The sequence below is a fragment of the Lepisosteus platostomus genome, chromosome 5, assembly GCF_059453375.1.
Source record: "Lepisosteus platostomus isolate fLepPlt1 chromosome 5, fLepPlt1.hap1, whole genome shotgun sequence".
In the NCBI taxonomy this organism is placed as follows: domain Eukaryota; kingdom Metazoa; phylum Chordata; class Actinopteri; order Semionotiformes; family Lepisosteidae; genus Lepisosteus; species Lepisosteus platostomus.
This window is the reverse complement of record NC_142615.1, coordinates 60,977,794-60,991,026: the sequence shown is the minus strand read 5'-3', so window position 1 is coordinate 60,991,026 and position 13,233 is coordinate 60,977,794. Positions and strand designations below refer to the sequence as shown.

At 43.5% G+C, this 13,233-nt stretch overlaps 2 long non-coding RNA genes across 3 annotated transcripts in view; one reads left to right on the top strand and one right to left on the bottom strand.

Annotated features, from left to right (window-relative positions):
• The window catches only part of LOC148670536 (uncharacterized), a 408,685-nt gene that overhangs the window by 166,471 nt on the left and 228,981 nt on the right, over positions 1-13,233 (top strand). The gene's annotated exons all lie outside the window — the stretch shown is intronic.
• On the bottom strand, positions 654-11,918 carry LOC148670562 (uncharacterized). Its single transcript, XR_015937067.1, has 3 exons — positions 11,805-11,918; positions 1,296-1,610; positions 654-962 (listed from the first exon to the last, which is right to left on the bottom strand). It is a non-coding gene; the product is annotated as an uncharacterized LOC148670562 (long non-coding RNA).

The following is a 13,233-nucleotide window of genomic DNA, read 5'->3' as shown; positions in this document are numbered from 1 at the left end:
CCAGACTGAACAAATTTCAGCATGTCCAGAATTTGGCAGCCAGAGTCTTCACCAGGTCTAGTGCAAGTGATCCCATTACTCCTGTCCTGGAGTCCCTGCACTGGCTTCCTATCAGGTTTCGTGTCGACTTCAAAGTCCTCATGCTCCCCTAAAAGTCTCTGCATGGCTTGACACCCCAGTACCTGCCAGAGTTACTATCATCCTACTCGCCACCTCACAACCTTCACTCTTCTAATTCTGGTCTCCTGTCTGCAGCCCAGAGCTCTGGAATTCTATCCCTATGGATATCATAGAGTCACCTTCCCTGAGCTTTTGTATGGTGAGTGAACTGGCGCACTCTAGCTGCCGTCACATCATCCAAGTGGGGCTGCACATTGGTGGAAGTGGAAGGGAGTCACCACTACCTGTAAAGCACTTTCAGATGAGTGTCCAGAAAAGTGCTATATAAGTGTAAGAAGTTAATTCATGAGTTAGGAGACAACAGACTGACTCAAGGTGATTGCACATAAAACATCTAAAGTGTGTCAAGATTGTCTCTCATTTTGTACGTAATAAAGGCATGCAAAACTATCTCATGTCTGCCAATCATTGCTTCATCATAATTACAATGTTTAATATTCAAGATGTAAATGGGTGTTGGTTCTCACCAGAGCAGATGACTCCTGCGTCCTGTCCATGAGAGCACCCTGCTCTCCCCCATGAAGAGACAGTGCAGTGTGAGAGACGGCTCTCATTGCCCCGGCACTCAAACACATCAGCCCTTACTGGTCCACTGCCCTGTCCAAACCAGGCCTGTCCTGGTGCTGCTACAGCCTCCCCACAGCCCAGCTGCTGGCAGAGAACACTGGCATCTCTCAGGTCCCAGTACAGGTCACACACTGTCCCCCATTTACTGTCGTACTGCAACTCCACTCGGCCAGAGCAGGAGTCTGAGCCGTTTGCCAGCCTGAACCCTGTGTATCCTGCACACAGGACAGGGATTATAGTTAGGAATTGTGCAGTACTTACACACACTCTTCACACTTACACAAACCAATACTGTCCTACGTGATCCGAAACCGTAGCAACACCTGAACGTGTTGAATTCCAATTTAATTATTTTATTCATTAGCAAAGGTGGCAATTTAAAGTTTAATTAATTTACTGTTAATAAGAAGATTGGTGTAGTGAATCTTCATGGTTAAACACCAACCCCCAGTGCTGACACAGTTATTGTAGCAATCATCAGTTTCTCTTTTAAACTTCAGTTTTGAGCTCCATTAAAGACAGAATGAAATAAATTATCCTCCTCTTACCAAAACACTCCAGTCCCACATCGTTCTCATGGGTGCAGCTCTGTGTCTTTGTGGAGGACTTTGGACAGAAGAACAGGTGCGATTCACTTCCCTGGCACTGGAGCTCCTCTGTCCAGACCTGTCCCTCCCCCTTCCCGAAATGAGCCCCCTTCAGCACCTGTGAGGGAACCCCACAGTCCAGCTCTCGACAGACAACTTCTGCATCCTGCCAGTCAAAGTCAGAGTCACACACTGAGCCCCAGGTCTCTCCGTGCTGCACTTCCAGTCTCCCAGAGCAGAGATCACTGCCTCCAACCACTCTGACCCCTCGATGAGCTGGAATTTCAGAACAATAACAGAGATCACTGTCCCTGACCACTCAATATGCTTGAATATAAGAAAAGTTAGGAAGAGAGAGCAGGAATAGAGAATGAGTATTCATTATTTGAACAAAATTGTGAGGAATTCTAAAGAATACTAAAACTATACACTGTTTTGGAATTTTGGAAAATTGCTCAGCCAAAAATTAATCTGTAAATTATCAGGCACACATTCACTGCAGATCAAGTCACTGTCATAGAAACACTGAGAGATCAATGAAAAATAAGTAAAATGACCAGACCCTCTGGACACCCCACTGTGTCATAGGAGCTGACATCCTAGAACTCTGGGCTTCAAAGTGGGAATTTGGTTGTGAAAAACAAGTAATTGACCTGCAGATATCTGAGACCCTGAACCAAGATGAAAAACACATTCTACCCCAAACCTTCCTGATAAACCTGGAGAAAACCTGGGAACTAAACAATGTCCTTCAATATAAAGCAGAAATGAACACTTACATATAAAAAATAAAGTTGTTTTAGACTTCACGTCCAAAGTGGTGCAGAGGTTATAGAAAACCAAGCCTATCACACCCAGTCCAGCTACTGTTGCAGCTGGTCTGCCTGACCTGCCCCCTGACAAAAACTGTGAACAGGACTGTCACAACCTGGCACTACTGGGGCAGGACTGTCTGACCTGGGCACTGGCATACACTCTGGTGTCACAGCCTGGCACTGCTGGAGCAGGACTGTCTGACCTAGGCACTGACAGACACTCTGGACAAGACCAGGACTGTCACAGTCTGGCACTGCTGGAGCAGGACTGTCTGATCTGGGCACTGACAGACAATCTGGACAAGACCAGGACTGTCACAGCCTGGCACTGCTGGAGCAGGACTGTCTGACCTGGGCACTGACAGTCTGGACAAGACCAGGACTGTCACAGCCTGGCACTGCTGGAGCAGGACTGTCTGACCTGGGTTATGACAGACACTCTGGACAAGACCAGGACTGACAGCCTGGCACTGCTGGAGCAGGACTGTCTGACCTGGGCACTGACACACACTCTGGACAAGACCAGGACTGTCACAGCCTTGCACTGCTGGAGCAGGACTGTCTGACCTGGGCACTGACAGACACTCTGGACACATCCAGGGTTGTGCTTCTCCACATGAAAGCAGATCTAAGTGAATGACACACTCTCATGGAGTTCAGCTCCACGTACACACAGCTGGGTCTAGCAGTCAGCTCCTGGCTATGTTAGGGATTCGGTAAGAGAAACCGAAACCAGTGAATGAACCCACTTGCAGGAGCTGATAAAGCGTAGCCGTGACCCGAAGAAAGCCGTAGTTGAAGGAACGAGCCGAGAGTCCAGGGGAAGCCAGAGATCCAAACAGGGAATGAGTTAGCGAAGCCAAACCGTGATCCGAAACCGTAGGCAATAGAGCAATCCGGGAGTCCAGGGGAAGCCAGAGATTCAAAACAGAGAGTGAGTACCGAAGCCAAGCCGTGATCCAAAAAACCGTCGTCAAAGAGGGAAAAACCGTAATCCGAAAACCAAGAAAGACACAAAGCAGAAGAAGGAGTAGCGCAACTAGGAAGCTCGAAAGGAAAACCAATACTAAGCCAGGAGGTAGGAAAAGACAGGTGTTTAAGTACAGGATGAGACGGGGGTGTGGTGGTGAATAAGTAAACTGATAGGTAGACTGATGAAGTAAGGCTACGCCTTCTTCTGCCTCCTCCGTTGCCGGGAGGCAGGGATCGTGACAGGCTACAGTGCATCACAAGAAAATACATGACCATCAGTGCCTTAAAGAAGTCAAAATATGGCAGAGCAGTTTAGATGTTAGGGGTCTAGTCTGAAATATCAAACCTGAAATCATTAATTTACATAAATGAGCCAACAGAACTGTTTCTTCTCAATTAATATCCAAAGCTGCATTGGTTTCTTGAATTCTTAAATTCTGGGCTCATCAGAATCAGACCAACAGTCACTCCACCACCAAGGATCAGCCCTTTGGACAGCTGGTAGTACGCTGGGCAAACGTTCCAAGGTCAAATTCTTCCAGCACGGGGGTACCTTTAAAGCGGAGACGACGGCACCGAAATTTTTTGGCGTGCCTTCTCTTTAAAGCCCTGGCCAAATATGAAGACAGTACGTACAGTTATAATTCAAACGGAATTAAAAACTACACATCCCAGTAACCATGGTGGTGCTTGTGATCATTGCGTTTAACCAACGAAACAGGGCGAAAAATCAGTCACATGACTTTGGGGCAGAGTTTCGAAAGCTTAACCTATCAGCAACAAAGCGAAATTTACACGATAGGCTACCTCAAACTGTCAGTTACACGACTGTGTATGTCGCTTAAGCCACTCCTATTTGGCATTTTAGTTATGGAGGCGAGAAGACGCCCCCCCCCCCCCCCTCTCTGGATGCCTGATTTGCCGCCATCTTTAACCGCTTCGTGTCCAAATCGCAGTAGCTACGCGTACGAAATAAAGTTCATCCCAGCTACAAAACATATATATTGTAACGCAACGGGGGCTCAGGCGGGCGCCCTTGCCGCATCTGGTCGGCCCCTGCACCCTCCGGGGCTCGAACCCGGGACTTCCGCGTCTCTCTGCAGCGACCTAGCCCCGTGAGCCAAAGAGAGATCTCTCCACAGCCCAGTAGCTGTGGTCCTGCTATCACAGGGAAGGGCGGTGACGTCACCCGCTCTGGTACGCCGGCTCTTACACAGCGCCCTGTCGGCCGTAAGCGTTACACTCTCCCCCGCTTAAATCGCCGTCCCCGGCGAAGGGCTATCCCGCCCCGCTTCTGACACCAATGTAACGCAACGGGGGCTCGGGCGGGCGCCCTTGCCGCATCTGGTCGGCCCCATCCCGACTGGAGGCTCGAACCCGGGACTTCCGCGTCTCTCTGCAGCGACCTAGCCCCGTGAGCCAAAGAGAGATCTCTCCACAGCCCAGTAGCTGTGGTCCTGCTATCACAGGGAAGGGCGGTGACGTCACCCGCTCTGGTACGCCGGCTCTTACACAGCGCCCTGTCGGCCGTAAGCGTTACACTCTCCCCCGCTTAAATCGCCGTCCCCGGCGAAGGGCTATCCCATCCCACTTCTGACACCAATGTAACGCAACGGGGGCTCAGGCGGGCGCCCTTGCCGCATCTGGTCGGCCCCTGCACCCTCCGGGGCTCGAACCCGGGACTTCCGCATCTCTCTGCAGCGACCTAGCCCCGTGAGCCAAAGAGAGATCTCTCCACAGCCCAGTAGCTGTGGTCCTGCTATCACAGGGAAGGGCGGTGACGTCACCCGCTCTGGTACGCCGGCTCTTACACAGCGCCCTGTCGGCCGTAAGCGTTACAATATTTTTGTGGTAAGAGGGAGCAAAACATCAGTATTTACTGCTATTAATTACTGTACGATTTATAGTTGAAATCTGAGCCTAAATATAAAGTTAAAATCTCAACAAAGCAATGTAGGAAATACAGAGAAAATAAATCCTTTCTGACATCTAAAATCAGTTTCGATCAAGGTCTCTAAAACGAACAAGAAAAAGAGGATTTTCGGAGGGCAATTACGCTGTATTTATATAGAATAAGTGATTTATGAGCAATCTAATTTCTTGTTCGTTTAAAACAGTGAAATGTCAGCTGAAAAAATCGCACCAGAAACAGCACTCTCTCTGCCTGTCATAGACGTTCAGGAAACGCTGAATGAAGTCATGGTGATCAATAATAACAGTTGTAGGACAAGAAACAAAAGATAGTGAAAACTTAAGATTTTTAAGGCTAAAACTCAAATTCATTCTACAAATTAAGGCAAATGAAAATTCAGGACGTTAAAGTGATAGAGGTGTAAAAAAATACAAAAATGCACATGAATAAAAAGTTTTAGAAATGGAGCAAACAGAAAAAAAGCCATGCCTATAGTGCAGAAGAGGGATGCAGGAACACTTGCTTAGATATACAAAAAAATCACAAAAAGGTGTATGTTACAAAAGAACATGTAAACATGTACATCAATTTCCCTTCGCGATCAATACTTATCTATAAACATTAAACAGAGTGAGGAATCAGAAATTAGCATGCATAAAAAACAGCAATTCTGTCAGTGAGCCCTAAATGAATTAATAGCAACTATGGTTTCATGGAGGGCTTCTCAGATAGTTGGGCATTTAGGTAAACTGCCAGGTGAAAGGACTTGTAAACATATTTTGTTAAAGCAAGTCAGTTTTTTCCGCAACACATAAAAGACATTTTTCCAAGAAAGTTTAGCCTTTGTCACTAATGAAACCACTAAATAAAGACATAAATATAGAAATCTTAAGATGTGTTTTATTTAATGTTGGTAGCAGGATGAACTGTCAGGTTGAGCTAAGTGTATATTTTGTCGCAGAGTTGCTATAAGATGTTAACAGTGAAAAGGGTATTTAGAAATGAGTTATTTCAAGATGAAAATTTTCAGAATAATTGCAAATCTAGCAGGATAGAGAAAGCACAGAAAACTGGCAGTTAGATTGATCAGATTAGTATGAAAAGTCATTTAGCAAAGGGAATGAGAAGAGTGACAAACTAGTATACTTGTATACTATACATGATCAGGGAAAATCTGATCATGTTTCCCTATAACACTAATAAAAAACTTTATTTTATATATTACCATTAAAGGTGGCATCTCAAAGCAATACAGTAGATGTAAAAACAGATAAAAGGACCACAGATTACAAAGTAAATGCATATAAGAAAGACAAGCAGTTAGAGGTGCTACCAAAATTAGAAAATGAAGCAGATACAGACACTAAGTCTTCTGAAAAGAAAGGTTCTGAGGTTAGATTTAAATGCACTCAGGGTACGTGACTGATATCACTGGGAATACAAATTGAGAGCTCTGGGGTGCAGCTAGAGAAGACCCTGTCACCCACAGAATGTAGATGTTCTTGAGGACAGCTAGAAGACCAGAGTCAGACGGACAAAGGTGGGGGAGTAGACAGATAATAAGCCATATACTGTAGGTACAGAATGAGGATGAGGAATTTGAAGTTGACTCGAAACCTGATAGGTAACCAGTGCAAGGACTTGAAAACAGGTGTAATGCATCCCTAATAGGATTCTCGCTGTCATATTCTGAACATATTGAAGATTGCTCAGTGGGATTTAATTTCCCCAGTGAACAGGATGTGCATTTATAAATTCTAGGGAAAAAAAGCCTTTCTTAATTTCTCTAGTTCTTAGTTTCTCTAGTTCCCTTTAAAATAAGCTATTATCCCACAATGCAGAGTATTAAATGGCCAGTATTAACACATGATATTTGTGATTTAAAGAAATTAACACAAGCAGCTTTTGGGGATTTAAGTGTTGGCTGAGTTATTGCAGGATAAAAGACTAGAGATGTTGGTAAGAAGAAGATAATTTTGGGAAAGCTAAGGAATACACTGATAACAAGAACACTTCCTAATGGGGTTAGGCATACTTTTGGTGAAGATGATGAAGTTAACAGACTGTATGTTTACATAAATACTAAAATGAGGATTGTATTTTAGATTTTGTGCAGTTACTAGCATTGAACTGTGTGTTGGATGCACATGAATTGAAGGAATGGGCAAACATAGCTGATGTGGATCCACAGAGCCAGCATATTAAAATGTTTATAATTAGAGGTAATTTGTTTAAATAACTAGGTATGGATACTGATGTGCAAGAGAGGTGAAAAGGCCAGCACTATAAAATATTATATTCTCAGTGAGATGCTGCCATTTCATAGTGGGTTTCTAACACTGTGTATAGTTCCATCTATTTCTAATCTCTTTATCCAGTACAGAGGATTTGGAGCCTATCCCAGTAAGCAACGGACACAAGGCAGAATACACCCTGGACATAGCGCCAGTAAATCATAGGACAGACAGACACAAACACACACACACCAGGGCCAGTTTTCCCATAAACCAATTAACTTACCAGTATGTTTTGGAGTGCGAGAGGGAGTCATATCACACATATGGAGAAAAACCATGTAACCCAGAGAGAACATGCAAACCCCACACACACAGGATGGCAGGAATTGAATCTAGGACCCCAGTGCTCCAAGATAGCAATGCTAACCACTTTGCCACCATTATAAATGGATGGATATCTTAGTTATCTTTCTAGTTCACAGGTTTGCATGCATAATTAATTTTGAAAGGCGCTGAGACATCAGGTACTACTGTTGTATTTATGAAAAAGAAACAAAACAAAAAGCATACTAACAACTGTGCCATCCTACTCTTTAGTTAATACAATTTATTATTTATAAACAGTTAACATTGTTAGCAAAATATTTTGAATTATATTTAACCCCATTTCTTCTTTAGTTTTGTATTTAACTTATTATATGATAGTCAGATTTAATGTATATTTGAACAATGAAAATATATTTTTACAAGATGCGGGGGAAAGTGACACAACTTATTACAGTGCTAAATTTAATATTGATTGCTAATAGTTTATGCTAACACCTAACTTTCTTAATTAGGTGTAATTAAAACAGTGAACTAAGTGTAACATACCATTCAGAAATACAATCGAGAATAGTTTTGTGGTGTTTGTATGGATCAAACGTTTCTAAAATGTATAACGTAACAAAATTAAAGACGATTAAATTCTGTAATCTTTCCAATTGTAATGTCATTAGACAGAACAAGAAGTTTCTGCTTTGTCTAAGGATGGTATCAAAAAGTAGTCTAGGTGGTGAGAAAGCTGTGCTTAATGATAATTAAATGACTTAAAAGTAAAAAGAGATGGTTCATATTGCTTGATTAATTTTAAAAACTAAGTTATAAATGCAGACGCGATCGCTGCCATAAGCGCTCCAGGCAGTAGAACGTTCGTTCTGTACTGCTGCACTCCGCGCCTCCTCCCTCTCGGTGCCGCGCCCCTCTCTGACGGAGCGCAGTGGGCGGTACGCTATTTTCAGAGCCTCTGATTGGGAAAAAAAGACCTGCTGATGAGTTTCGCACAACAGGAAGAGAAAAGAATGGGATTTTTTCTCTTCGAAACGTGCGTTGTCTTTATGAAATTCGTGTATTTTAAACGTTTAATTAAGAAGTAAAAACCTTACAGCGTACACAGAGATTCTGAGCTGATCACGAGGAAGAAAAATCACCCATTTTTCGCCCATAAAAAGTGTTTTTTAACTCTCGAAACCCATTTTTATAGGTTTTAAAGTTGTGCAATGTCTAAGTTAAGCAGGAACACATCATTATATCTCATTTTTATTTCTTTTTAAAAAAATTTAAAAATCGTTTGCCCAGCCTACTGGTAGTGCAGCTGAACTGAGCCCCACAAGACCATTAAAACACACCTGAGACTGACCAGATCCACTGACACTGACACCAACATACCATTAAAACACACCTGAGACTGACTAGATCCACTGACACTGACACCAACATACCATTTAAACACACCTGAAACTGACCAGATCAACTGACACTGACACAAACATACCATTTAAATACACCTGAAACTGACCAGATCCACTGACACTGACACCAAAATACCATTAAAACACACCTGAAACTGACACCAACATACCATTTAAACACACCTGAAACTGACCAGATCCACTGACACTGACACCAACATACCATTAAAACACACCTGAGACTGACCAGATCCACTGACACTGACACCAACATACCATTAAAACACACCTGAAACTGACCAGATCCACTGACACTGACACCAACATACCATTTAAACACACCTGAAACTGACCAGATCCACTGACACTGACACCAACATACCATTAAAACACACCTGAGACTGACCAGATCCACTGACACTGACACCAACATACCATTTAAACACACCTGAGACTGACCAGATCCACTGACACTGACACCAGCATACCATTTAAACAGACCTGAAACTGACCAGATCCACTGACACTGACACCAACATACCATTTAAGTACACCTGAGACTGACCAGATCCACTGACACTGACACCAAAATACCATTAAAACACACTTGAGACTGACCAGATCCACTGACACTGACACCAACATACCATTAAAACACACCTGAGACTGACCAGATCCACTGACACTGACACCAACATACCATTTAAACACACCTGAGACTGACCAGATCCACTGACACTGACACCAAAATACCATTAAAACACCTGAAAATGAAAAGGCATTTCACCCAACAGCACAGTGGAACCACAGTAGATTGTTACTTCACCAGTGCTAAAACAGTAAAGGCGCAGTGAAGTAGATACAAACTCACTGAGCACAGCCTGCCTGTTTAAACTGAACAACACTGAAGTGCCTGGAGACAGAGGATGAGCTACGGGCTCAGTGAGACTGCATAAACACAGAGGAAACACAGAAACAAGACACACCAATCATATTAAATATACAGTGCCTTGCGAAAGTATTCGGCCCCCTTGAACTTTTTAACCTTTTGCCACATTTCAGGCTTCAAACATAAAGATATAAATTTTTTATTTTATGTGAAGAATCACCAACAAGTGGGACACAATTGTGAAGTGGAACGAAATCTATTGGATTTTTTAAACTTTTTTAACTAATAAAAAAATGAAAAGTGGGGCGTGCAAAATTATTCGGCCCCTTTACTTTCAGTGCAGCAAACTCACTCCAGAAGTTCAGCGAGGATCTCTGAATGATCCAATGTTGTCCTAAATGACTGATGGTGATAAATAGAATCCACCTGTGTGTAATCAAGTCTCTGTATAAATGCACCTGCTCTGTGATAGTCTCAAGGTTCTGTTGAAAGCGCAGAGAGCATCATGAAGACCAAGGAACACACCAGGCAGGTCCGTAATACTGTTGTGGAGAAGTTTAAAGCCGGATTTGGATACAAAAAGATTTCCCAAGCTTCAAACATCCCAAGGAGCACTGTGCAAGCGATCATCTTGAAATGGAAGGAGTATCAGACCACTGCAAATCTACCAAGACCTGGCCGTCCCTCTAAACTTTCAGCTCAGACAAGGAGAAGACTGATCAGAGATGCAGCCAAGAGGCCCATGATCACTCTGGATGAACTGCAGAGAACTACAGCTGAGGTGGGAGAGTCTGTCCATAGGACAACAATCAGTCTTACACTGCACAAATCTGGCCTTTATGGAAGAGTGGCAAGAAGAAAGCCATTTCTCAAAGATATCCATAAAAAGTCTCGTCTAAAGTTTGCCACAAGCCACCTGGGAGACACCCCAAACATGTGAAAGAAGGTGCTCTGGTCAGATGAAACCAAAATCGAACTTTTTGCCCACAATGCAAAACGATATGTTTGGCGTAAAAGCAACACAGCTCATCACCCTCAACACACCATCCCCACTGTCAAACATGGTGGTGGCAGCATCATGGTTTGGGCCTGCTTTTCTTCAGCAGGGACAGGGAAGATGGTTAAAATTGAGGGGAAGATGGATGCAGCCAAATACAGGACCATTCTGGATGAAAACCTGTTGGAGTCTGCAAAAGACCTGAAACTGGGACGGAGATTTATCTTCCAACAAGACAATGATCCCAAACATACAGCAAAATCTACAAAGGAATGGTTCACAAATAAACGTATCCAGGTGTTTGAATGGCCAAGTCAAAGTCCAGACCTGAATCCAATCGAGAATCTGTGGAAAGAGCTAAAAACTGCTGTTCACAAACGCTCTCCATCCAACCTCACTGAGCTCGAACTGTTTTGCAAGGAAGAATGGGCAAGAATTTCAGTCTCTCGATGTGCAAAACTGATAGAGACATACCCCAAGCGACTTGCAGCTGTAATCGCAGCAAAAGGTGGCTCTACAAAGTATTAACGCAAGGGGGCCGAATAATTTTGCACGCCCCACTTTTCATTTTTTTATTAGTTAAAAAAGTTTCAAAACTCCAATAGATTTCGTTCCACTTCACAATTGTGTCCCACTTGTTGGTGATTCTTCACATAAAATAAAAAATTTATATCTTTATGTTTGAAGCCTGAAATGTGGCAAAAGGTTGAAAAGTTCAAGGGGGCCGAATACTTTCGCAAGGCACTGTATTATGTTTATAACGTATCTTGCTTTGAATTATTATTATCATCATATTATCAATACTAGATTTTAATTATTTTAATTTTAATTTAATTGATCATGATGATGGACTCTAGATCAGTGAAGGAGTTTTCATTGTCCTCAAGCTGGAGCCTGGAGAGAGTCTCTGTCTCTTACCTGAACACCTCACTCCAGCATCATAGGCATGAGAGTAGCCATACTGTTTCACTCCACGTTTTTGACAGTCCCTCAGCGCAGCCTCTGACCCCGTGCAGGAAACCCCACTCAGCAGGACTGATCCAGACCCTGGGCCAAAGTGAGCTCCTCCTGGTGCTGAAACAGCAGATCCACAGCACAGCTGTCTGCACACCACTGAAGCAGCATCCAGATCCCAGCCAGAGTGTAGTACTGTCCCCCACTCTCCACCATGATACACCTCCACTGTCCCCTCACAGGGACTGGCACCATTCACCAGCCTCACATCAGCACTGCCTGCAGAGAGAGAGAAACAATCCCTATCACCATGTCTACAGGATATTTTTATATTAAGACATTTTAGAAACACACTTGGTATTTTTATTTTGTTTTACCTGTTTGATTGGATTGCTAGTCCCTCCAATGGTGAACAAGAGACAGTGGAGTGACAGGAAGTCCACCAGCAGCCATCTCACCTCTCCTTCCACACACCTGTGTCCAGATCCTGTTATATATCTCTCTGTCCATATCACTGTGTGACTGCAGAGGGCTGTTCTGCTGTGGTTGCTACAGTGGTCAGTGGCTGTAATGATGGTGTTCCTGTGTTTCTAGAAAATGTGGTCTGTATAGTGGTCAGTGGCTGTAATGATTGTGTTCCTGTGTTTCTGGGAGCTGTGGTCAGTACAGTGGACAGTGGGTGTAATGAGTGTGTTCCTTTGTTTCTGGAATCTGTGGTCAGTACAGTGGACAGTGGGTGTAATGAGTGTGTTCCTTTGTTTCTGGGAGCTGTGGTCAGTACAGTGGACAGTGGCTGTAATGACTGTTTTCCTGGGTTTCTGGAAGCTCTGATCAGTACAGTGGACATTGGCTGTAATGACCATGTTCCTGTGTTTCTAGAAGCTGTGGTCAATACAGTGGACAGTGGCTGTGGTGTCAGAAGGCTGAATCACTGAAACCTGGTTTGGTGTATCTGGGTCTCAGGCCCCACATGTACTTAACAGTGGACACTGACTGCATGTCTGTATCAATTAAGAGATTTAAACACTAATAAGTCTTTTCAACATTCTACTTTGAAAATAAGTTATGAAATCCAAAACAGAATCAATAGAAATATTTTCTTAACAGATGGGTGCTTCACAACTTGTGCTGAAATATGTGAAGTGTAATGCTGCAGAAAGATGGAAAATCTGCAGCAGGAGATATAATTGAAACCCAGGCACAGGACTTTGAGCTATTTCAGAGTTTGAATGATCAGGGAGTAGCAGATCGAATGCAGGCTGCTGGGCTGAATGAAAAAGGTGAGCAGAAAGAAAAAATAAAGAGGGAAGCCCGTCTCTCAGCTGAAATAAAGAAAAGAAAGGCTGGAGAGTCAGCGAGGAAAAGGAAAGAATTAAAACAGAGAAAATATTTC